At 32.9% G+C, this 24,733-nt stretch overlaps 2 pseudogenes across 2 annotated transcripts; one reads left to right on the forward strand and one right to left on the reverse strand.

Moving 5' to 3' along the window:
* Positions 1–6,716: 6,716 nt before the first annotated feature.
* LOC111302811 (DNA ligase 1-like) lies at positions 6,717–18,639 on the reverse strand (annotated as a pseudogene). Its single transcript, XR_016326446.1, has 19 exons — positions 17,540–18,639; positions 17,314–17,430; positions 16,799–16,900; positions 16,605–16,721; positions 15,852–16,076; positions 15,674–15,768; positions 14,980–15,072; positions 14,341–14,485; positions 9,800–9,912; positions 9,556–9,657; positions 9,403–9,462; positions 9,164–9,237; positions 8,986–9,059; positions 8,847–8,903; positions 7,865–7,942; positions 7,564–7,641; positions 7,259–7,359; positions 6,935–7,000; positions 6,717–6,853 (listed from the first exon to the last, which is right to left on the reverse strand). The product of XR_016326446.1 is annotated as a DNA ligase 1-like (transcript).
* A 172-nt stretch (positions 18,640–18,811) lies between these two features.
* LOC111302812 (protein SOSEKI 3-like) lies at positions 18,812–21,355 on the forward strand (annotated as a pseudogene). The gene is made up of 4 exons (XR_016326447.1): positions 18,812–19,133; positions 19,231–19,300; positions 19,757–19,872; positions 19,965–21,355. The product of XR_016326447.1 is annotated as a protein SOSEKI 3-like (transcript).
* The last annotated feature ends 3,378 nt before the right edge of the window (positions 21,356–24,733 follow it).

Genomic DNA, 24,733 nt, shown 5'->3' on the forward strand with positions numbered 1-24,733 from the left:
TTTTTTTTTCTTTAAAAAAAAGAGAGGAAGATTATTTCTGCCATTTTTTTTATTTCTAAAGGAAAAAGGAAAAAATGATGATGCAGTTTTAAAAAAAAAACTTTCTAATAACAAAAAAAGGAAAAAAAATCAATAATTCATTATTAAATTGTTTGGTAAATTATGAGCAAGACTTGGATAATTTGAAATCAAACTAGTACCATTTTTTGGATGAACATTTTGAGGGTGGTACAACCTTTTTCATGCACAATCGACTTTCGAACCTAACCTCTGTTTTGCAAATCACTTCAATCAGGTGACCAATCACACCTAACAAAAAAAAAAGGTTGGTGGCAACTCCTTTCATTCCAAGTCTAGTGATAGATCCGTGGATATATACGTTATAATAGTCTTCATCAATTTTTTTTTTGTTATGTGTGTTTGGCTACCTATTAAAACTTACCTTTTAAATAAAATATTAAAAATATAATTTTAGGTTTGCAAAAATAGTTTAAGTTTAAGAGTCAGTTCCATATAAGAAAATATTAGCACCCCCACAACCCTCACTTAAAATGATACCAATTAATTATGTATTATCCTTTAATTTTGTCTAAAATGGTCTTAATTTTGATATTTAAAATTAACTTTCTTAATTTTCTTTATTGTAGTAAAAATATATTTTTATTCTTATTTTTTCATCTTGGTTGGAAAAAAAAAAACCTTGCTTATTAAAAAATTCTTAAAAATATTTCAATATTTTGACAATATTAAAAGGAATTTTTTTCACCTAAGGATTTTTTAAGAATTGATACTCGAAATTTTCAAAAATTTCATCATCAGCGGTTCATGTTTATCTTCAAAATTAATATTTATAACGCATATAATAAAATATGATAATTATAATTCAATCCCAATAATATTTAAAAAATTCATTTCTTATTCTATTTATTAAAATAGATAATAATTTTTTATCAAAAATTATTTTAAATGCTCTAGTATATTAACAATAGTTTAGATAAATTTTCTTACCTAGAGATTCTTAAAGAATCACTACTCAAATTTTTTTTAAAATCTTATCCTCGAAGATTTTTCGTGTTTACATTTATAATAATTATTAATATTTAAGAGTTATGTAATAATATAATTATCTATAAATGAATTTATTTCCTGAAAAATGCATACCTTTATAAATATTTTATATTTTTATTTCTTCTTAAAAAAATGAATTTAGAAAAAATAAAAATCTTCGTATTAAAAAGAGTTTGGCAAATTTTAGAAGTCTTTTCTCACCTAGGAATTTATAAGAATCACTACTCAGACTTTTTGAAATTCTATTATCGGATATCTCATTTACTTTTTCCTTTTTTTTTATTTAATTTTGAATTTATTATTATTATAGTTATTTTTAGGAAAAATAATTTATTATCGTAAGTGACATTCATGTGATCATTTGTAAGTGATATTCATGTATCATTATATTAATTAATCATCATAAAAAATCTTTTAATCTTTTTCTTTTATCAAAATTACATATTTTAGGAAAATCAAAGGAAAAAAAATTTTTATATTGAATATTTTCCTAAATACTCTATTGCTTTGATAGTATTTTTTTTAAAAAAAAATATCTTCACTTAGAGATTTTAAGAAATCACTACTCGAACTTCCTTAAAAACTCATCCTTAGAAACATTCATATTTTTTTAAATTATTAAATTTCTATGACATGAAAAAGATATTAATTAAAACTAAATTTATAATCCTAATTACTTAATTTTTTTAAGTGTTATTATTTTTATTGTTACAAATAATTAAAACTATTTAAATGTGTCTATTTTTAAAATGTGCATACAAAAATAAATAAGCAATTAAAAAATCTAAAATAAATTTTCCTCAAAATGGATCAAAATCTAATTCAAAGGAAATGTCCAAGATAGTTAGCTACAACTTAGGCTTATCTAGATCAAGCAATCTGAGCTTGGTCCAAATAGGGTCAAGTTGGGTTTAGATTGGTGGGTTAATCAAGTGACCCAAATATAAACAGACCCTAGAGCTGGCCCAATGGCTTGGAGCGAACAAGGCCCAATGGATTGCCAACTAGGTTTAAGCTCATGGATCGATTTGAACTAGTTCTTTTTTTCTAACAAGTTGAGTTAACCCGCCTAATTTTTTTTTACTATGAAATCCAAATTTTTTTTTAAACTCATTTTATTGCCTTTAGAAAAAAAAACCTAGCTTTCTTTAAAAAAATCCAAGTAACTGGCCCTAAGTATGCTGCTATTCGTCTTTCTGGCAATCAATGCTTTTTTTCTCTTCTTTTTTTCTTTTTTTTTTCTCTTTCTTTTTTCCCAACATCGTAGCTTCCTTTCTTTATCAGAGTTTCTAACCCAAAAGCCTTGTCAACTGTTAATCACCCTTTTTATTACCATCATCGACTTTTCTTTTGATGTTATTATCAAAAGCCTGCTAGTCCATTTCTCTTTTCTTTGTTAATTTTCTTTTCTTATCTTTTTCATTTTTTTTAAGCTATGACTAATTTTTTATTCTTTTGCTTTTGTTTTTGTAAGAAAGCTTAGCGTTGAGGTTCCTTCTTATGGGGAGGATTGTGACTTTGATTTTTTTTTTTGTTTTTTGGTTGGGTATGGTTTTTTTATGCCTTTTTTTTGTTTAAGTGAATGCTGACTGTTTGTTTTTTTTTTTCTTAAGGGGCTAGAAAATTTTTTGGTTTTTTTTCCTTTTCTATTTTGGCTAAATTTTTTTTTTATATTCTTTGCTGGTTTTTTGGTAGAACCCTTTGGATAGTTTTTTTTGTTGCTTTTAGCAAAAGCTTACCTATTAGGGATGTGGTTGATTTTTTTTTTATTTTTGCTATGATTTTTTTATGTGTTTTCAAGTACTTGTTAGATCTTAAAAGGTTGATAATGTTTGGTTTGAGATTTTTGTGAATTATTGTTCATGGCATTTAATAAGCTCAGCAAAAATGAGAAGTTGTGATGACTCGTATATTCAAAGATTGATAATGAATGTCGTGAGGTAAGGGATGGCTTAGAAGAGTGGTGGAGGGTCTTCTGATTATGGAAGTTTTGGTGAAATTTTTTTTAGACTGGTGGACACTTGGCCAAATGGGTTTGTTGTGTCTTTTTTTAGGATGTTAGTCAATGGGGCTTTTTACAAGAGTAATGGGTGAATGTTCTTGTAGAGCACTATTGAGCATAAGAGCATGGGAATCTTTTTTGGGTGAAGAGAAAGTTGTTCACGGGAAGTTAAAGGAAAAAATTAGGAAAAATATGAAAGTGGGAAGAGTTAGGAAATGTCTAAGTGGAGAAAGTAGAGATAGTTGAATAAGGGCTTGAAGGGTCTATGCCAAGCAAGGATTAGGCAATTTGGGGATACGTTGAGGACTCTTTGGGTAAGCTGATGGAAGATGATCAAGTTTGGCAAGAGGTCTAGAGGGTTTGAGCTGCATATTTTTGTTCGGGTTGATAGGTTTTGGCGAGGATGGCAAAAGATTTAGAAAGGGTTTTTTTTTTCAATGGAGCTTGGTCTTGATTTTGTGAAGGTAGTGTAAGAGCTTAGATGGCTTGGGGGTGGCGTTTGGTGCAGAGGTTATGCAAGGCTCATGAGGGGCTTAATGCTTGCAAGGAAAATGGATGTTAAAATGCCTTTTTTTGCAAATGGTGCTTGTGAATTTTATCTGTCAATTAAGGTTGCAACAATCTAAGGTTCAACACTCTTTAGAGCTATGGGTAGTGGCTAACAAGTTACTGATTGCAGGGTGCAGGGTAGTGGGACAGTGTGTCTGGGCTATTATGGCTAGAATTAGTAATGGTTATCGGGCTTTTTTTTTTTGTAATTTTTTATTTTTTAATAATAAGAAAAATAAAATAATAAAAATAAAATTGGGCTTTGAAATTTACTTTAGACTCAAAATTAAAGTATGGGCCTTTATTAAACCTTCAAGCCTAAATAACTAAATTTTGAATTAATTCTGATTAAATCGAGTACCCAAATAGAATTACATTTGACAATTAATTCGAGATTAGCTCTAAATGAGTGAATTTAATTAAAATACTTAAATTAGCCCAAATTGAATTATTCAAATCAAGTGTAAAAATCGAAAAAAGCTGAATCAATTCGAATTAAATTAGGTTGAACTTCAAATTATACAAATTGATTCAAAAACGATTAATCTGGCAGAAACTTGAATAAGCTTAATTTAATTTAATTCAATTAAGTTAGTCCAAATTAAAACGTTAAAATTAAAATTTCAAGTTAGTTCGGACAAAATTAGGTATCTATAATTATCTTTGTTTTCACATTACTAAAAATCAGGAATAAGGCAAAAATATAAATAATAATTTTGTTCTAAGTTAATGGTTCAAAATTTTTTAAAGGTTTTGATTTTTGATTTTTTTTTAATCAATAAATTTAATCACTTGAAAACAAGAAAAAAAAAACTCAACAACTTTTGAAAATATAACAAGAGATTATGCCCAAAGGTCTCACAAATCTTAAAATTAAAGCAGATTCAGCTCAAAACACTTACGAATCTTATTTAGAAGATTTCAAGATTACGCCTAGAGGTCTTATAAATCTCAATAATTTTAAATGTTTCTCTAATCAGAGGTATTAAAACTTTGAAAATTTAAATATTTTGTCCGAAGATCTTATAAATTATACTTAGAGGGCTTAGAGATTATACCCGAAGGTCTTAGAGATTATGCCTAGATATCTTATAAATGTTGCTCGAAAGTCTTATTAATTATGCTCAAAGGTATTAAAATTTATGCTTGGAGGTTCTATAAATCTTGTCATGTATGAAAGCTCATCAAATTAGAGAACTTAAAAATTTTTAAAAATTTAAACATTTTACTTGAAGGTCTTACTGATTATGCTCAAAAGTATTTGAAAATTATTTAAAAATTTAAAATTTTATCCCAATGTCTTGAAAATCACCTACAAATTTAAGATTTTGTTCAAAAAACTTATAAATCATTTTTTGAAAATTTGGTTATAAAAAAGAAAATATTCAAATTTTAAGATTTCTTAAACTCCATATACAGTGGTTTGCTTTAGAGAAGCAACCACCCAACCTCCTAGTTAACTCCATGGAGAAAGTCAGAGAGAGCTTTTGTTTCTTGGCTTTTTGCCAATGTTTTCGGTCAAGATTTTTTGTCCTTATTTCCCCCTTTTTTCTTCAAATTTCTCCAAAGTTGGTTTTTGCTCCAAGATGTGAAAGGGAGCTTTGATTTCTCCAAAATTGCTGTGGCTTATGATTAAATTAGCAGTATAACTTAGCTTCTATACTTTTTACTAAGGTGTGTGATTTGTAAGCGTGGGAGAAGTGTGGACTGTTTGAGAATTGAGAGATTACATTAAAAATTAAAAAGATTTTTAAAGCAAAAATGGGTTTGGAGCAGTTGAAATGGGGAAGATGGGTATGGCCAACAACCGAGAAGGTCTAAGAGGCTTGCTTGTCGGATTAGTGGATCCCACAAATCAGAATCAGGATCTGCTACTGGTGTGATGTATGATTATATTACTCGTTTCTTTTTGGTTTGAGGGAAGTATGATTATTTATATATAAGTCTAATCCTATGTTTGTCCAAATCATTTTTTCCCTCTTCTCTATTTGATCCTAATATTCTAAAGCTTCTTTTTATCTGTCTGCTCCCACTTAATTTGTTTATTTGTTACTTCAGCATAAAACTTTTATCTCCCAAAACTAGAGCAAAAATAACTTTGGGCTTTCCTTTACCATGTCGCCTTCCCATCACATGGATCTGGGAAACCTTTTCCATTTGCTAATATTTGTGAAAAGCAATCAAGTCACCAATGAAACCTTGTGGAAATGAGGCTTATATCTATATGACATACCGAATAGATATGCTTCCCACCTTGTTAACAAGGTTTATGTCTCAATTTCATAGGAGGAGTAATTGAAATGCTTGAAGTTTATGCTATTCCTACAACAGTTTTTAGCAAAGTGGTTCTGCTTGGCCTCAAAGTACAGGATTTGAGCCTCAACACCAATTATAAAAGGATAAAAGCAAAGAAAATCTCAGGTCCATCAAACTCCTGTTATTAGTCGAAAAGATTTATAAATAATAAAAAAAAAAATCTTACGCTCTCAAGTCTCAATCCTAGATGGCAAGTCAGATTAAACAACTTCGATCCTTAGCCTCATGCATATTTTGTCAATGCAAAGCACAAATGAAAAAAGAGTTATTACAAAGTCATGTTCACATCGACAAACTCGAAGGCGATGGATTGATTTAATTGGTGAAGCCTAGTGCATGAGCTTTGAACTTGTTTCTAGTCTATCTTTAACAAATCTACTAGTAATTAAACCCAGCAAATTATTGGAGGAAAACTCGCTTTTTATCTATTATATAATTGACAAGGCCTAAAACAGAGGTCAAGCCCAGTGTGCAAGAAAAGGGATCCAGATAATGTCGCATTTCATTTTATTTTAATGGGACAACCCAAAGTGTTTTAAAGCAAAAACATGGTTAGAAAATTGAGGCCTAACATGTTCCCGGCAAACACAAAATTCAAACGCGCGAAGGAAACTTGAAACGTTGTGGTACTCGTACTAAAGCAGCAAAACAAACAGAAGCATGATATTTTCTAGTCAATATATAACAGAAAGGAAGAAGAATTGCACCATTCAAGTGCAGTTCATGTAAGACTTTGGTTGAAAAGTTAGGCGACAAATGAAAAACCTGTTTCCAGGGAATTGTCCAGTCTACAAAGCAGTCGCTTGGACATGAACAAGCTAGCATGTTTTACTTGACTGAAGACTCTATCCCCACCTCCAACGAGTTGCACCATGATTTGACTGAGATCCTCTGCTCCTAGGTGTCCACTTATAGAGGCTAGAAAGTTTTATCACAGCTCAGAAATAAGAAGAAAAGTACCGAAGTCTGGAACAACTTTCGGTTCTAGACCTTCTGTACCTTGTTAATTTCGAGTCAAGAGGGTGATGTCTGAAGACTTTAAGATGATTCCCACTGAAAAGAGCGCTAATACAATGGACATGATGAAACAAAAATCAAAAGCTGCACCAATTAACAATTATAAAAAGCATTCCCTGATTTTCAATAAAATACATGAAAATTTTGACAGCTTTTAAGATAATTGATAAACAAATCAGCCCATCTAGCAATAGAAACTTCTTGATTGCTACTAAGAAAAGGAATTGTTTGTATTTACATTGCAAAGTTTAGAAATTGGAGAACTGTAAGTCCCCTTCACATTTGAAATTAAGGTTATTAACCTACCTAGGGTGGAAAAATATTCAGACACATTAGAGTTCCTCAATCATCCTCACCATCATCTTCATTGTTAGTTTGTGTTTTTGAGCATTATATATCTCAGCAACCTGCAAATATCGAAGAAAAGTGATTAAGCAAAAAGAAAATAGTTGCTCTTCCTTCTCTTATCATGTGAAATGAATAATTTGTTATTATTCATTTTTCCATTACAAAGATCACGGACGAGCTCTAGAGAACACTAGACTAGTACGTGAGAAATCCGTTGTGGTTGTGTTTGTTCATATATCATCACACAACTTATTTGTTTTCACCTGCTCAGATGATGAAGCTTGCTCCGGAGTCTTATCTTCTCGAACGCTAACTAAACGTGGAAATCGAAGAGATATGCCCTTTTACCAAGAACAACAAGGAATTAGATGAGTTCATTTTCTATTCACAGAGAAATGCGTTGAGAAAATCAAGAAGTTGCAGGATCCAAACTGATGGGTCACGCTCAAAATTGAGTCATTATGTAATACATTTACAGAATAAAAAGAAAACAGGAAATGGGAGAGGAAGGAAAAAAAAGAAAAAAGAAAACTGTTAACTCTTCAACATGTGACAACTTCCCACCTTATCAGGATCCACAATCCCAATTGAAGCACGATGAACAGGACTGACAGTCAAGTCTGCAGCCTTTACCTCCCAAACCTGCAAGAAATTAAAAAAAAAAAAAATTGAACAAACTCCTGAAAACAAGACTCGCAATAGCCTAAAGTGTATCTAATCAGCATTTATTGAATGCAAAGGGATATGAGCAGACCTAGGAAATTATAACAATAACTATAGAAACACAAAACCAAGATTTCGGTTCATAATCCATTTTGAATCCAACATATCACTTGCAACTGTTGTAGGACAACAATAATTATCTCCATTGAATCCACAGGAACCATTTAAATTTTTTGATGTGAGACCAAAACTACTGATAAATCTTATAAGAATATTCAGCAACCCAGATTTCAACAAATGGGAGCAAGTACACAGAATAAGAAAAGCACTTATAGCAGTCACTGTAAAGTTAATGATTATTTCAAAAATGGCAACAATAAATATATTCTTGAAGAAGAAAAAGCACACAAAATTCCAGCAGATCACAGAAATATGCAGATGGGGCGAATGGAGAACACTGAGTCAAAAGAGACAACATATAACATAAGCATGCATCATGCAAAAGAATGCTGAAGTTGAGAAAATGCACCAATCCTCTCGAGAGGCTATAAATAGAAATATGTGGCAAATGTCCTGATCAAGAGAACTGAAAATTCATTGTCACTGTTTGTATCATATGACCTGTAAAGGAATGGACTATGTTGGAGAGTAGGGGAACACACTTCCCACCCCAGCCTGATATGGAATAGGCGTGAGTGCCTTTCAAACTAGAACTGTGGCAAGCTCACAACCAAACCATTTTATCTGATTATATGCACCATACAAGGATACTCCTTCCACTAAGTAAAATTTGTCCACTTCAGAAACATAGACATCATAAGACATGCAATTAACAAATCCACCAACACCCAAATATACTTTTGTGAAAGAAGTGTAATTTTACCTCAGTAGCCTCAAACCATACATCTGGCTTGATCATCTCTGAATAACAATAGTATGACTGATCAACAAGAACATTAGAATTTGTTCTATTTGCTCACGATTTCCTTTCTTCCAACAGAAGATAATATCAAGAGATAAACCTTTGGTTCAGGAATCACTTTAGAGCAGAGACTGGTGGAACGTTCTTCAAGCTCTGCTTCAGTAAATTCAGCACCTATTGAGCATCAAAAAGAGAAGGAAAAGGAAAGGGGGGACAGTAGATAGTCAGCAGGAAAGACAAGAAATATGTTGAACAGTCATAATTCAAATTTCACTAACCTATTTTACAGATACTCTGGAATTCTTCATTACTGTCATTATAACATGCCAAGAGAAAGGCACCATAGAATCCTAAGGACAAACACTATTGTACGTCAACATAAATCATGCAACAATTAAGAACAGAATCACATAAGCAATAAGTTGAGAACCAAAACAATCAACAGAGAATAAACTCTACAACTCTACAGAAGCTCTGGTCATCTGATATGTTAAATAAACAGAAATGGTTCTTTTCAGTCCACTTCCCACGGCCGTGGAAAGCAGCAATAGGCACTAGGTCTATTGTGTCTCCAATACTGTATGGTACAAGGAACACAAAAAGTTAAATATGAGCAAAATAGCATCTGATCATAATTTGCGCTGGGAATTAAACATTTCTAACACCTTACCTTTCCATGTAGTCTGTCTTCAATTTTAGCCAGTTGAGTGACCGCTTTGATGGTTCATACGTAGCATCTCTATCCGATGTTTTGATAATTAAACCCTCAGAACTGAAAACTAAGACTAATATTAGCATCATATAAATCCAAGTACTTTCTGGAAAAAAGTAATTGTTTCCCTGATTTTATTTCCGATACTCATCAACTTATTCTAGGTACCTGCTAAAAGTTTCTGGAAGAATTAAACAAATACCTTGAAGAAACAGCAGAATTAAGGAAAGCTTGTATTTCCTCAAGATCATTTGATGTTAAGGCTGTGGCAAACTGAAAAAACCCAGCTTCTTCTTCAAATGATTCATAAAGCCTCTGCAAAGGGCACATGCAACAAGTGCCTAGTGAATTACAAAGGGTATATCACATGCAGTGAACAAGATAAACCCTTAATGAATACAAAAAACACTCCAAATCAATTAATTAACCATGCAGGCCAACAGCATCTCCTTATAATTAACAAAACATAAATCTTCATAGTGAATTTTTATTAATACTAATACAATTGACATATTGCATTTGACATAAAAAAAAAAAATCATGCAAGCTGCATGGATATACATTATGGGGATACAAGCAGTTAATCCTGACAAAGATAAGTTTTATTATGAAAAAGTCCAAAACAATATATGCTAGAGAAAAAGGCATAGCATACAATGAAAAAACTAAGAAATAACTCTGTGTGAAAAACTAAAAGCAAAAACTGAATGTATATTGAAAAACTACTCATTAAGAATCATACAAGAGCCTTAAGTTTATATACAACTAACTAGGGGTTAAACTAGGAAACTAAATCTTCCTAACAACTGATCCTATAATTGAGCGATTGTCTATCCTAATTTTTGTCCTTAATTCTAGGGATACAAATATTTAATTCTACAAATACAAATATAAATATATAGATTACAAGATTACAACCAACTGTAAATAAGTGTTTTCCCACACTCCCCCTCAAGCTAGTGAATAGGTGTTTTCCATTCCCCACTTGGAAATAATTTCTTAAAATGTTGCACTGCTGAGACTTTTAGTCAACACATCTACAAGTTGACCCTTGGTTGATACATAAGATGTACAAATCAACCCACTATCTAGTTTCTCTTTTATGAAATAACAGTCTACTTTAATGTGTTTTATTCTATCATGTTGCATAGGATTGTATGCAATGCTTATTACAGACTTGTTATCACAATAAAGTCTCATTGGTCTATCCCACTTGATCTTCAAATCTTCTAGGATAACCTTTAACCACAGTAGTTCACAAATTCCTTGAGCCATTGCTCTGAACTCTGCTTCAGCACTTGATCTTGCCATCACATCCTGTTTTTTACTCCTCCAAGTCACAAGATTACCACCTAAAAAAGTGCAATAGCCTGAGGTGGATCTTCTATTAATTACTAAACCTGCATAATCAGCATTTGTATATGCTTCTAGAACTAACTCCAGATTTTTTTTGAATAAAATACCTCTCCCAAAATTGGCCTTCAAATAATGCAATATACGGTAGATAGCCTGTAGGTGCACTTCTTTAAGACTATACATAAATTGACTTACTATACTCACAATATATGCTATATCAGAGATAAATGAATCTTTCAACTAATCTTTGGTATATCTCTCTATCTACAGCAGCATCTTCATTAGCTTCTCTAATTTTATGATTAGGATCTATATAGATATTTGCAGGTTTACATGTGAGCTTCCCAATTCCCTTCAAAAGATCCATCACATATTTCTATTATGAGATGAAAATACCATGCCGTGAGCTACTTCTATTCCTAGGAAATACTTCAATCCCCCTAGCTCTTTTTATCTCAAATTCTCTAACCAAACACTGTTTTAGAGATTCTCTCTCTTTTCCATCATCTCCAGTTACAATTATATCATCAATATACACTAATAAAACTGTGAGCCTCCCTGAATCAGAGTGCTTAATAAACAATGTGTAATCTCCTTGACTCTGTTTATATCCCATTAGTAGCATCACTTTGACAAATCTCCCGAACCAAGCCCTAGGAGACTGTTTAAGACCATATAAAGCCTTTTTCAACTTGCATACTTTGTTTGCTTCTAGATGACCTCCAAATCTCGATAGAACCTTTATATATATTTTTTTTTCCAAATCACCACATAGAAAAGCATTCTTTACATCAAATTGTTGAAGCTGCCAATTGTAATTTGCAGCCAATGATAACAAAATCCTAACTGTATTCATCTTGGCAATTGGAGCATAGGTTTCCTAATAATCCACTCTATAAGTTTAAGTATAGCCCTTAGCCACTAACTTGACTTTATACTTTTCAACAGTACCATCCGTCTTATATTTTACAGTGAAAATCCATTTACACTCCACTGGATTTTTTTCTTTAAGTAACTCTACTAGTTCTCATGTCTTATTTTTCTCTAAAATCTCCATTTCTATTTTCATGACTTGCCTCCATTTTTCACTGGATAATGCATCGAATAATGTAGTTGGAACAAAAATAATGTTTAGGCTCACAAGAAAAATTTTGTGGAATGGTGAGAATTTTTCAAATGACACAAAATTAGAGATTGGTTATAGTGGATGCTTGGTGCATTCTATGATTCCTTTCCTAATGGCAATAGGCAGATCATAATCACTAGTTATAGTTTTATGAGATTCATACTCATTTTGAGAAACAGAGTCAAAAACTATAATCATCTCATTTTCAGAGTTAGGATAAGGTTCTTAGATTGTCTTCCATGAATGAAGTCTCCCCCTGAAAATAAGTTTGAGTAAAAAATGATTTACTTTTTTCAAAAGTGACATCTGCAGACACATAAAATTTTTTTTGTAAGAGGATGATAGCACTTATACCCTTTCTGAGTTGATGAATACCCCACAAAGATACACTTAATTGCTCTTGGATCTAACTTTTCCCTATTATGACTGTGAACATGAACAAATGATGTACAACCAAATATCTTAGGTGCAAGGTTTATGGTATTAAGGTTGGGATAGAATTGTGAGATTAGTTCCATAGGAGTTTTAAATCCCAAAACCCTTAAAGGTAACCTATTTATAATGTGTGTGGTAGTAAGAACAGCTTCTCCCAATAAGATTTAGGTATATTTGCTTGCGAAAGGAAAGCTCTGGTTGTGGCTAGTAAATGACTGTTTTTTCTCTCTGCCACTCCATTCTGCTGTGGAGTATTAATATAAGATGACTAGTGGATAATCCCCTCTTTTTGGAAATAGGTGGATAGTCTCTGATTGAAATAGTCTCTTGCATTATCAGACCTAAATCTCTCGATTCTCACTTCAAATTGATTTTGGATCATGTTTTGGAAGCTTAAAACACACTATTCACATTTGATTTGGATTTAAGGAAAAAAACCCAAAAGACTCTGGTACAATCATCTATGAATGAAACAAACCATCTTGCACCAGAAATATTAAGAATTGTAAAGGGACCCCAAATGTCACTATGAATCAAGTAAAAAAGAGTAGAACTTCTTTTATTACTAATTGGAAAGGACACATCTGTGCGTTGCAAGTTCACAAATATCACAATGAAAATCTTCGACGTTTAATCCTTTGAACAAAAAAGGAAACATGTTTCTCAAAGTTCCAAAAAACGGACGTCCAAGACGAAAATGATAAAGCCAAATTTTGTCTTTATTGGAAGATTTTTCAAAAAAAAATGACAGGTAAACTATTCTTGATATTACTTATGTTGTTTGATGTCTCAAGATAGTATAATCCATCCTTCTCCTTAGCAAGTCCAATCTTCTTCCCCAAACTCTATTCTTGAAATTCATAATAAAAGGGATAAAAAATCATTTTGCAGTTCATATCTCTAGTAAGTTTTTGGATAGATATCAAATTAATAAACAATCCAGGAACATGAATATTTTTAAAAACAAATGAGGGATTAATTTGAATATCTCATAATCTTGCCACTGCAGTAAGTGACCCATCTGCAACAACAATTTTCTTATTACTAGGACAAAGGGTATATGTATTAAACTTTTGTGAAGAATGTGTCATATGGTTTGTAGCTCCTGAGTTAATGAGCCAAGAACTTGTAATAGGCTTAACCGAGACATTTAATCTATAAGAACCAGAAGTTTTACTTGAACTAGAGACCTTATCCAAGGAACATACCCCAATAAGATTTTCAAGGGTTTTCAATAGGCTTCTCAGCCACTCAATCTCTTCTTTATCCAACTCTCCTTGTTTGCGAGACATCCATAATATTCCGGTGATTTTTCTAATTGACACTTCCTCAAATTGAATGTTAGTGATATCTTTCTTTAAATTGAAATAAATCTTAAGATATAACCAGAAATGACTTTTAGCAATGAAGGCTAAAAAAGGAAAAATGGCTATGAAGGTCTTAACAGGGTTAGGCAATGAAAGCCTAAACAGGGTTTGACAATGAAGGCTGAAAATTTTACTTCCCAAGAAGAGCCTAGAGCTCTAATACCACGTGAAAAAACAAAAAAATAAATCTGTGTGAAAAACTAAAAGTAAAAACTGAATTTATATTGAAAAACTGCTCATTAAGAATTATACAAAAACCTTAAGTTTATATACAACTAACAAGGGGTTAAACTATGAAACTAAATCTTCCTAACAACTGATCCTATAATTGAGCGATTGTCTATCCTAATTTTTGTCCTTAATTCTAGGGATACAAATACTTAATTTTAGAGATACAAATATAAATATACAGATTACAAGATTACAACCAGCTGTAAATAAGTGTTTTCCCCCACATACCTCTTTACAAACTTTCAGTTGTTCATGAAAAAGTGGTTGCCCGTTAAGATACAAGATGTCAAAAGCAAACACGCACACATCAACTTTGATGTCACTCACTACAACATTTTTTCGAGCTCTTGTACTAAGGATTTGCATAAATCAACTCAGAAAACACTTTATCAACAATATCAACTTAAGAAAACATGGATTTAGACCACTTTGGTGCACATCATCCATAACACCCAAAAAAGAATCAGTCAATGATTAATTGCAACAAAATATGGCCACTTTTACATTACAAAACGAATGCAAACATTTTAGAAATTCAATAATACCAAAATGCTAAATGATAACTGAACAAAGTCAAATTTTGTAATCTCATGTGTTGGGACTTGATGTAGTTAACCATACAGAACAATCAAAGGTTGCATTGGTAAGGCTTAGTGAATGGAAGGCTTGATTCTAAGTGTTATTCATATATATTATTCTCCCATTTGTAATCTCCATGACACACAAATAAATTTTTTTAACTCTGCAACTTTCATGCAACAAATATTTTCCCCTTTGTTTCTACAAGATATGTTTTGATTGTTGAAGGCTCAGCCAACTAATACATGAAGATTTTCAAAGACAAACAAATTCCAAAGTATCTAACACATTACCTGACGAGGAAAAATTTTCCTTTGAACCCGATCATAAGCAACCAGCTCACAATCCAAAACAAATGATTTTACAGAGGACTTCTTGAATCTACACAAGAAAGTAAATTTTAGTAACTAAACCAGAATATGCAGAAGCTGTAGCATGCTATGTTTTAAAAAAGTAATGGCTTAAGCTCATCAAAGGGTTTAAAAAGCTTTTAGCAAGCAGCAGGCGCTCAAAATAGAGATTTTAAGGGACTGTATCGAAATTGTGTGCCGCAAAATCTTGGAAATCTCTAATATCCAAATCCCTATAGGAATTCTCAGCATATAATGTCAATATCTAAGTTTTCAAACACCACCTTAACAACAACAGAGGGAACAAACACCTATAACTTTTGACCATTACTACAACTTTTGACCACCAACACATTTTGAATGGTCAAGTCAGGATATAAGATGAATAAAACAAACTTAAATGGTGAGTAACACAATATTAAGTGCCAATATCTGGATCTCAATTAACTATAAATTTATTTGACATACATTGTAAGAAAGCCCTAATTTAAAGAAGTTTTGACCGGTATGCTTTGTTTTGTTTTGTGTGTGTGTGCGTGTTGGGGGGGGGAAGGAAACCTTTATTCAATGCACACAAAATAAACAAATAGAACACATCAACACAACAAGTCACAATAATAATAGAAGTCTACCTAGAAATTCCAGCAACAACATCAGGAAACTTTCCAGTGTTCCACTCAGCATTTCGACTGTATATCTCAACTGAACCATTCTCCATGAAATTTTTCTACATAAAGCACGTGAATTTTTTTTTTTTTTCACATAATGTATTGCTAATAACAGAAACAAAAGCGCTCAAAAAACTATTACCTGTGCACCATCATACTTATATTCACATACAAAGTCCATATCCTGGAACTTATTTATAATTTCAGCAACCCCTTTGGTTGGTTTTGCTAGCATAGGTCCAAGGGGGACACCAGGTGTAAAGCTACAGGTTTTTGGAAGATCCTATACACCACCAGTCAAAAGGGCAGGGACTATTTTATCATAGACTGGAAGGATAGAAAAATTTTGTTTGATAATCTTAGCAACCTGCATGAGAATAATCAAAGATCAATACCAGTATGTTAGTTAAAGATCAATATCGAAGAGCAAAAGGTGATTCCTCAACTCGCAAGTAGCAATTTATGGTAAAAAGTACAACTCCTGAGCACCAAAAAACCATTTGCAGGCATTAATAGATGTTGACCTCTTTCACCAGCCAATTCCCCTTGCCCCTTCACCACTATCAGTCTACAAAGGTCTTAACCAGATGCCAACTCTAGATCTAGCAAGCCTCAACAAACAACCAGCCTACCTCCCAACAACAATGATGAAATATCAGAGCACTGCAAGCCAGCTTATTCTAGGTACCATAAAAGGTTTCCCTAACCTCTAAATTATGATGATATGTCATTCCACGTATGTCTAAGCCACATACTTTTCAATGGCTTTGTGGAATCTTAAAACGTCCTTCTCATGCATAATCTACGAACTGCATTATGAATTGAACTGATAGGCTGCACTGATGATTCGGGAAAAAGAACCATGTCAAATTCTACACCTATAAAATTTACTCACCTCTTCTAAAGGAGACTGAACGTTCAGAGGTGGTTTAGAATGCTGTTCATTATGTACAGCAGCCTGTCCTAAAGCAACTAACAGAGTCTGCTCTGAAAATCCAATTCGCAACTTTGTCTGCAAGATGAACCCAAGAAACCTTACAACAAAGGAACTAATATAAAATAGTTGCAAATTGCTTTCCTAGTTACAACCTGAAGTAGACGAATCAAATATTGAGGTTCGCAGTCAGTTGCGGCAACAATAAGTGCCTTGATACGATTTTTTTTCTTCTCCTGACTATCCTTTTCAGATTCCTATATAAGTTGAACAGAGAAAAAAGGCAAATCAAAAGTATTAAGCCTATAATATTGACCAACAAAAACCTCATAACTAATGCATTCTCTTGCCCAAGTATTAGGCCAGACAGTACTGCAGAATTATAAGTGCATCAATAATAGTAATATTCAAAATTAACCAACTTATCCAAGTAATGAATATACCAAGTGAACACTTGTGTCGGCACAAACAATGTAAAATGTCCACAATTACACGAAAATGAATCCACAATTCCACATTCAGTGTAGATGGGCATACGCAGTATTCATTAATTATGAAGCAATAAACAACCATTTCAACCATGGATGTCAAGATCACAATAAGATTTCATTCATTGGAATAAAATGCATCCCACTATATAAAAGTCAAATTGTGGAAGAAGATGGTGAACCTTAGCAATTAGCCGAAACGTGTCAAACACTTTGACAACAGTTAATGGATCAGGCTTCCGCATCATTGATTGAGATGAACGGCTAGCTTGTGCAACAAGGCCCAAGTCTCCCCTCTCCTGTCAAAATGTAAATGTACACAGTTATATGCCAACATTTTCTGTTAAGAGTTTTTTTTTTTTTTTTTTGGTTTGTGCTAAGAAATTTTAATCAATCCCAAAATTATACCTTGCACTGACTCTTAAACTGTGATTCAGTCCTCCCACAGGCCTCTGCGAGGGCCTTGATAATGAGGCATATCCAATTCCCAGCTCTAATCCATCATGTGCCGAAGCAACCTTATTTGCTGCCAAGTAAACTGTCCCCACCAAATCATCAGGCGTACTATCAACAACAGTCCTAAACATATTGCAAACAATATCGGTTATCACAACCCGACCCGTCTCACTCGATATCAAATCAAACGCCAAGCACAGAAACAAAAATGGCACCCTCTCTCCTGTCTCCCAACATGCCACCATCTTTGGATCAAAGTCCGCCGGCTTCTTCTTCAGTAACTCAATTTTCCCCCTCAATTTCACATTTTTCTCATAGACACTCACCACCTTGATTTTCTGCAAATCCGGGGGTTTCTGCGTCTCATCTAACTTCGGTTTCGGGGAATCTTTAATGGGCTTCTCGATTGCATTATTAGCGTTTTCTTGGTCGGGCTTGACCTCGGTGGAATTTAGGGTTTTGCTGGGATTAGGGTTTTGGGTCGGAGATGGCGATGAGTCGATGGATTTGCGTTTATTGGTGGGGGGAAAAGAGGAAGGGCCCTTCTTAGCGGCTAAACGGCGAGCGTTGGACATGAGAGCATCGAAGGCGGAGGGGCGAGAAGACATGTTGGAGAAAGGGTTCAAGGAAGAAAGAGAGAGGGGTTTGGAGCGAAAGAAAGAGGATTTAGAAGGGAGGAAAGCGAGGGAAGAGGAACGAAAGAGAGAAGGAAAAAGACAAGTAAAGCGAAGGAAATGGCATGGACGAAACTTTAGCATTCGATTCGAAGGAAGCAAAAAAAAAAAAGAAAAAACGGAGAGAGAGTGTAGCGAAAAGCTTGAAAGATATTTAGAGAAATGGCGGGAACTGCTGCGATTACAATGGAGGTATGTGGGCTTACGAGAAGAGAACTGAAGGCCCAAAAACAAACACATTAACGTATTGTAGTTAAAACTAAAATACCTTGCAACCAACGTTATAAAAAAGAGTGTGCTTGAACAAAGACGATATCCAGATCAAGCCAGAAGCTTTGACGAAAAAACAAAAGAGAAGTGAGTCAAATCCCATTGATTCCGCCAAAACACTCGAAAGCAGCCACAACATAAAACATGAAACTCAGTTCCCTGCCCACCCCCTGGAGTTCCCCTTCCTTCCTTTTCCTTTTCCCCTCTCTTCCCTAACCAATCACTATCAACCCAACAATTTTTGGCATTAAATTTCACCTCTCTTCCGTCGCTTTCCCTCCGTTTCCCTTTGTTCCTCGTTTTAACAAAATCGACTCACCTTTCTTTCTCCGTAACCCACATTCTCTTTTCTGTTCCGCTTTTAGTAACAACTGTATGTTTAGTTTATAGAGATTTAAACCTGTTTGGTTAGGGTTTTGAAGCGATGTTTAGATCGGAAATGGAGACGAGAATGAAGAAATATAGACAAGTCAGTCCAGAGAGAACCAAAGTTTGGATTGAGAAATCGCCCAAGTACTATCAACACAACCGAAAAGTTCTTGTTGTTTACTATCATTTCATCGAAGTTTCTCTCTCTTCTCCCAATGGCCTCTATTTGGGAGGTAATTATTAATTAAACTTTCAAATTTTGTTCATTAATCTTCTTTCTTAAAAAGAAAATTCTTAATTGATTGTTTTTGAATATTTTGTGTTGTTTAGATGTGTTTGAGAAGCCTAATAATCTTAGAGGCAGAGGAATGGCATCCTTGTTTTCTTGGTCTTGCAAGAGGTATGATTGTAAATGATATATCTCGTAAACTACTCAAGTTTCGATTCGATCATTATCTAATTAAGTTTTAGTCTGAACGATCGAGTATATATTAATTCAAGCTTGAATTCAAGTTTGAATATATAATCAAGTTTGAAATGGAGCATAAAAATCGAGTTTATTTTTATTGAACGTGCTTAATCAAGCGAGTTCATTTAGCTTTATTTTTATCTCCAATCCAGCTAAAGCTTAAAAATTAAAACTTGATCAAAGTCTTTTAAACAGTAAATTTTGAATCAAGCTTGAGTTTGAACTTTTCATTGTGTTAGCTCAGCTTGACTCGATAAAACTCCTAACAAGAGAAAAATAATTTTTTCTTTTTTTAGTAAATGAACCAACAGAGAGGCTTTTCTTTTTTTTTAATTTTTTTCTTGTTATTTTTTTGGTTCTTAGTTTTTGGAGTATTAATTATTGCAGAAGCTATCGGAATGGATTTGTTTGGCATGACTTTTCCGAAGAAGATTTAGTTCTTCCTGCCCATGAAAATGAATATGTTCTCAAAAGCTCTGAATTATTTGAAGAATCTAGCTCTGGTTAATATCATTTTATATTTTTAGTTGATTTCATAGGTGAGAAAAAGGAAATATATGGTTAAAGCTTTAGTGCTAATGAACTTTTGTGTCAAATCATTTTAGTCCTATAAGGAATAACATTAGATTACAAAATCTGAAGCAATTACCTAAACCAGCATCTTCTTCTAGAAGCCAAGATGATTCTTCATCATCTTCTTGTATGAATAGGAAGAGAACAAAGCATTATCAAGATGATAAACCATCTTTTCCAATTAATCATCCTACTCTTGGCTCTTCTATTGCATCACCATAGTCTAGATATGGAAAGAATTCGTCCTCCTAAGGTTGTTCGCTTAGCTTGACTGACTACAAGGTTTGTAAGAGCGATGGGTTGGCAGATGCTTCGACATAAACTAAGGAAAACACAAACAAACCTAAGACACGGGAAACTTGTATAAGTGGTGTTTCAACTGATGATGGGTCATTAGAACCTGAATGTAATACGAGTTTCCAAAATCAGGTCCGTAAAACTTTTCTTAAAGATAATTCTACGATATGCAGAAATTTGATTTCTCCTCCTCTGTCCACTTCTAGCACATCATCTTCAGGTGAAAAAATCAAAACTTTGGAATCTCTAATCCAAGTTGATCTAAGTAAAATCAATAGTTTTAGGATTCTTGAAGAGGAAGAAATTCAAATGCCAACCAATGCAAGGGTCAAAGCAACAAGCTTGTTGATGCTATTGATCTGATATGGGTCGATATCTGTGAAAGACCATAGTTTTAGCCTTGTTCCAACATACAGTCCTAGGTTTTCACATTTAAAATTTTTTTCACCATTGTTCTCTACTTCAATCATGTTAGGAGAGCTTGTTTGCTTATCCAATAATCCAAGGCTGATGGGCCTGAGATTGAAAGATAAAGAATATTTCAGTGGTAGCTTGATTGAGACAAAAATGCTCAAATAAGATGGACACACCACTCTGAAATGCTTTTCTTCATACAATGCTGATAGGTAAGTTTATTTTTGAATCTTGTCTTATTGGATTATTCCCATACTATTTTTTTTTTTGTTGCTTATGCTAGAAACTAAGTGGAATTGTAGGACTTGTAAGGAGTTGGATTCAGCTAAAGGCAAAAAAGAATTGAATTCAAGACATACAAAATGCATCCCTCACTCTATCAAGGCTTCACTAAGTAAGCAACTAAGAAGTGAGTCTATGAGATCTCCTGTTTCTGAAAAACCAAGAAACTCTTTTGATGGGGTCGATAACTCATGCTCTATACTGAGTAGCATATCAAATGGTGGCAATAAAAGAATCACAGAGCCATTTTGTAATAAAATTGAATCAAAATAGTTGGATTCATTCAGAGAAGAGAAGGTGATCAAAATTGAAAAAAGTTAAGTGTTGACTCTTCCCAACACTTTCAAGATAGATGGTCAAAGTTATTGATATACATGATATTTTTTGTTTCATGTTGGTTGACGAATTGATGTGATTTTGACATCGGAGTGTCTACACATAATACAACTTGGACTGAGATTAAGGCAGATTTATCCAAAAATAAGATTGACCTATCTTTGGTCTAAATTCACACATAAATAAGGTGGGCTGGAATAAAAAAAAGTGCATTCACACTAGTTGAAAAAGAAGATCATGAATATGAATGGGATTATAGTCAGGTTCAGAAGTAAATGGGCAGATTATGTTTTCATGCAAATCTTATGATTTTAGCCATAATTTTAGCAATGCAATCTGAAAGTTTTCATATTTAAAAGGATATTCCTAATCTATATATTTTCTATTATTCTTTGATAAAAAGTAGATTAGAGTTTTCTTTGTCCTTAGATAATTTTTTAGATTATTTTTCAAGTTTCGTATCTCTTAGGTGGATTTCTTATAGTAGTGAACTTTTATTGTTCTGTATCATTGATTAGAATTCTTAAGGTGGTGTTTTTGTATCCCTTAGTTTCTAGTTTGGTGGTGAATTTTTATCTTCTTTAATCTAATAATCATATTCTATCATTATTCAAAATCTTGTTATTTTTTTTATGAGTTTTTTCTGTTTGTAGTTAATCTTTACATATTAAACATCAATTCTTGACATCAAATTGATATCAGAGCTATGGGAGATCATTGTTATTAAGCACCAATAGAAAGGTTAAAGCCAACATTAACATAGCAACAACTACCAGTTGACCTAAGGGATGCCCCTATAAAGGAGATACGACAACAGATCTTTTAACTATAACATCGATTACATATACAAGAAGAGAAATATGAGATAAAGAGGTAACAAAACAGAAACAACAGTGATTATGATGATAGTATCCTATTTCACTCACGATAAGTTAGAGATTATCTACATAGAAATCAACTTCAACCTAGGATATTCAATCCAAAGATAAAAATTCTTGAATTCGAGGGAAATATGCAACCTAAAGAATTCTTAGATTGACTATACATGGTGGAATGCATATTTAAATACTATAAGGTCCTTGAACATTGTAAAGTAAAGTTAATGGCCATTAAACTCAGAAAGCATGCATTATTTTGGTGAGAAAATTTGAAAAAGTAAAGAGAAAGATAAAGTAAGAGAAAAATTATAACTTGAAAAAAGATGAAAAAAGAGTTAAAGAGAAAGTATCTCTTAGATAACTTTTGACAAGATATCTTTTTTAGGCTGCATAACTTAAAGCAAAGAGATCTCGCATTAGAAGAGTATATGACTGAGTTTGACTATCTCATGTTAAAGTGTAAATTAGTAGAACAAGAAGAGTATACTAGTACTCAGTATCTTGAAAGATTGAAGATTGAGATAGCTAATATGGTGCAGCTATAACCCTATTATACTTTCAACGATTTATGTGGGTTTGTCCTTAAGGTGAAGAAATAATAAAAGGAGGCCCGTAATAGCAGCTCAAGATTTGGGTCCAAAAAAAGCTATATTAATAAAGATGGTTCATCCAAAACTGTTGTTCCTTCTAAGCCTGATCCAAATTAACCCTAAAAGAAAGATGAAACCTCAACAAGCAAGCCTCAATCTAGTCACAAACTAGAAGGTGTTTTAAATGTCAAGGGCTTAAACATATTGTTTCAAAATGTCCAAATAGGAAGATTATGACTCTAGTAAAGGAAGACTTGAAAAAAAATGAAAAAAAGTTGGCTAAAGAGGATTAAAACCTTAAAGAGGAGAAAGAGGTAACCTATGAGGATTGTGGAGCATCTTTAGTCATACAATGTAGCTTAAGTACTGCATCTGCTAAAAAAGAATATCGGTTGCATAAAAACATGTTTCATACTCGATGTACTACCCATTAAAAGGTATGCGATGTTATAATTAATAGTAAAAGTTTTAAAAATGTTATTTCTACCTTTATGGGGCAGAAATTAGGCCTAAAAGCTATGAATTATCCTCAATCATATAAGCTATCTTGGCTGCAGAAAGAAAATGAAATCAAGATTAACAAGAGGTGTTTGATTTTTTTTTATAAAAAAATAATACAAAGATGAAATGTAGTATTATGTAGCTCCAATGGATGCTTGTTATTTATCACATGAAAGACTTTGGCATTATGACAACAAGGTTAGTTATGATGGTTATCATAACGCTTACACATTTATGAAGGATGGATGTAAAATCATCTTAGGCCTTACCAAGCCCATGGGGATGTCAAAACCAACCAAAAGGGAATGAAACAGTTTGTTTACCAAGGTCAATTACAAAAAAAAAAATTAAAATAGATGGTACTTTGTATACACTAGTGTTGATTGAGAAGAATAAAGATAGTGAAAAGTCTCTTACAATGATACAACCATTATTGATAGAATTTTAAGATGTTTAGGAGGAGTTAATGGCTGATTTACCACCAATGAAAGACATCTAACACTACATAAATCTTATCTCAATAGCTGTTCTACCTAATAAGGCAACCTATAAGGTAAGTCCTAAAAAGCATGCAAAGTTACAATGTCAAGTTGATGAATTGATGAGAAAAAGAATGGTGTGTGAAAGCATGAGCCCTTGTGCAGTCCCAGCCCTTTTATTGCCTAAGAATGATGGATCGTGGCGTATGTGTGTGGATAGTAGGCAATTAATAAAATCACAGTTGACTATCATTTTTTTATTCCACATTTAGATTACTTATTGGACCAACCACATGGAGCAACCATTTTTTCCAAAATAGACCTAGATAGTGGTTATCATCAAATCAAAATAAGTTTTAGAGATGAGTGGAAAACAACTTTTAAGATAAGGGATAAGCTCTATGAATTGATGGTAATGCCTTTTGATTTATCCAATGCTCTTAGTACTTTTATGAGATTTATGCATCATAGCCTTAAACTTTGTATTGACAAATTTATAGTAGTTTATTTTGATGATATTTTGGTGTATAACAAGGATGAGGACCAATAGTTAAATTATTTACACTATCTGTTTTGCATATTGAAGAAACAAAAACTTTATGCTAACCTTAAAAAGTGGTTTTTTTACTTTCAATCTTGTGTTTCTAAGGTTTGTGGTATCAAAAAAAAAAAAGATGGATCCCAACAAGGTTGAGTCAATTTTAAATTGGCCAAAACCAGTATCTCTACATGATATCTGAAGCTTTCATGGCCTTACATCTTTTTATAGGCACTTCATTAGGAGTTTTAGCTCTATTATGGCTCTCATCATTGAATGTTTGAAGAATGAAGTTTTTAAGTGGATCAAAAAAGCCCAACACAATTTTAAGCTCATCAAGACCAGAATCACTGAAGCTCTCATCTTGTCCTTATCAGATTTTGATCAAGTGTTCAAGGTGAAATGTGATGCATCCAATTCTGAAATAAGTGCTATTTTAAGTTACAGAAGAAAGCTTATAGCATTTTTCAATGAAA

Source organism: Durio zibethinus, chromosome 13 (assembly GCF_047325235.1).
Source record: "Durio zibethinus cultivar Kanyao isolate XHJ-2024 chromosome 13, ASM4732523v1, whole genome shotgun sequence".
NCBI classification, from domain to species: domain Eukaryota; kingdom Viridiplantae; phylum Streptophyta; class Magnoliopsida; order Malvales; family Malvaceae; genus Durio; species Durio zibethinus.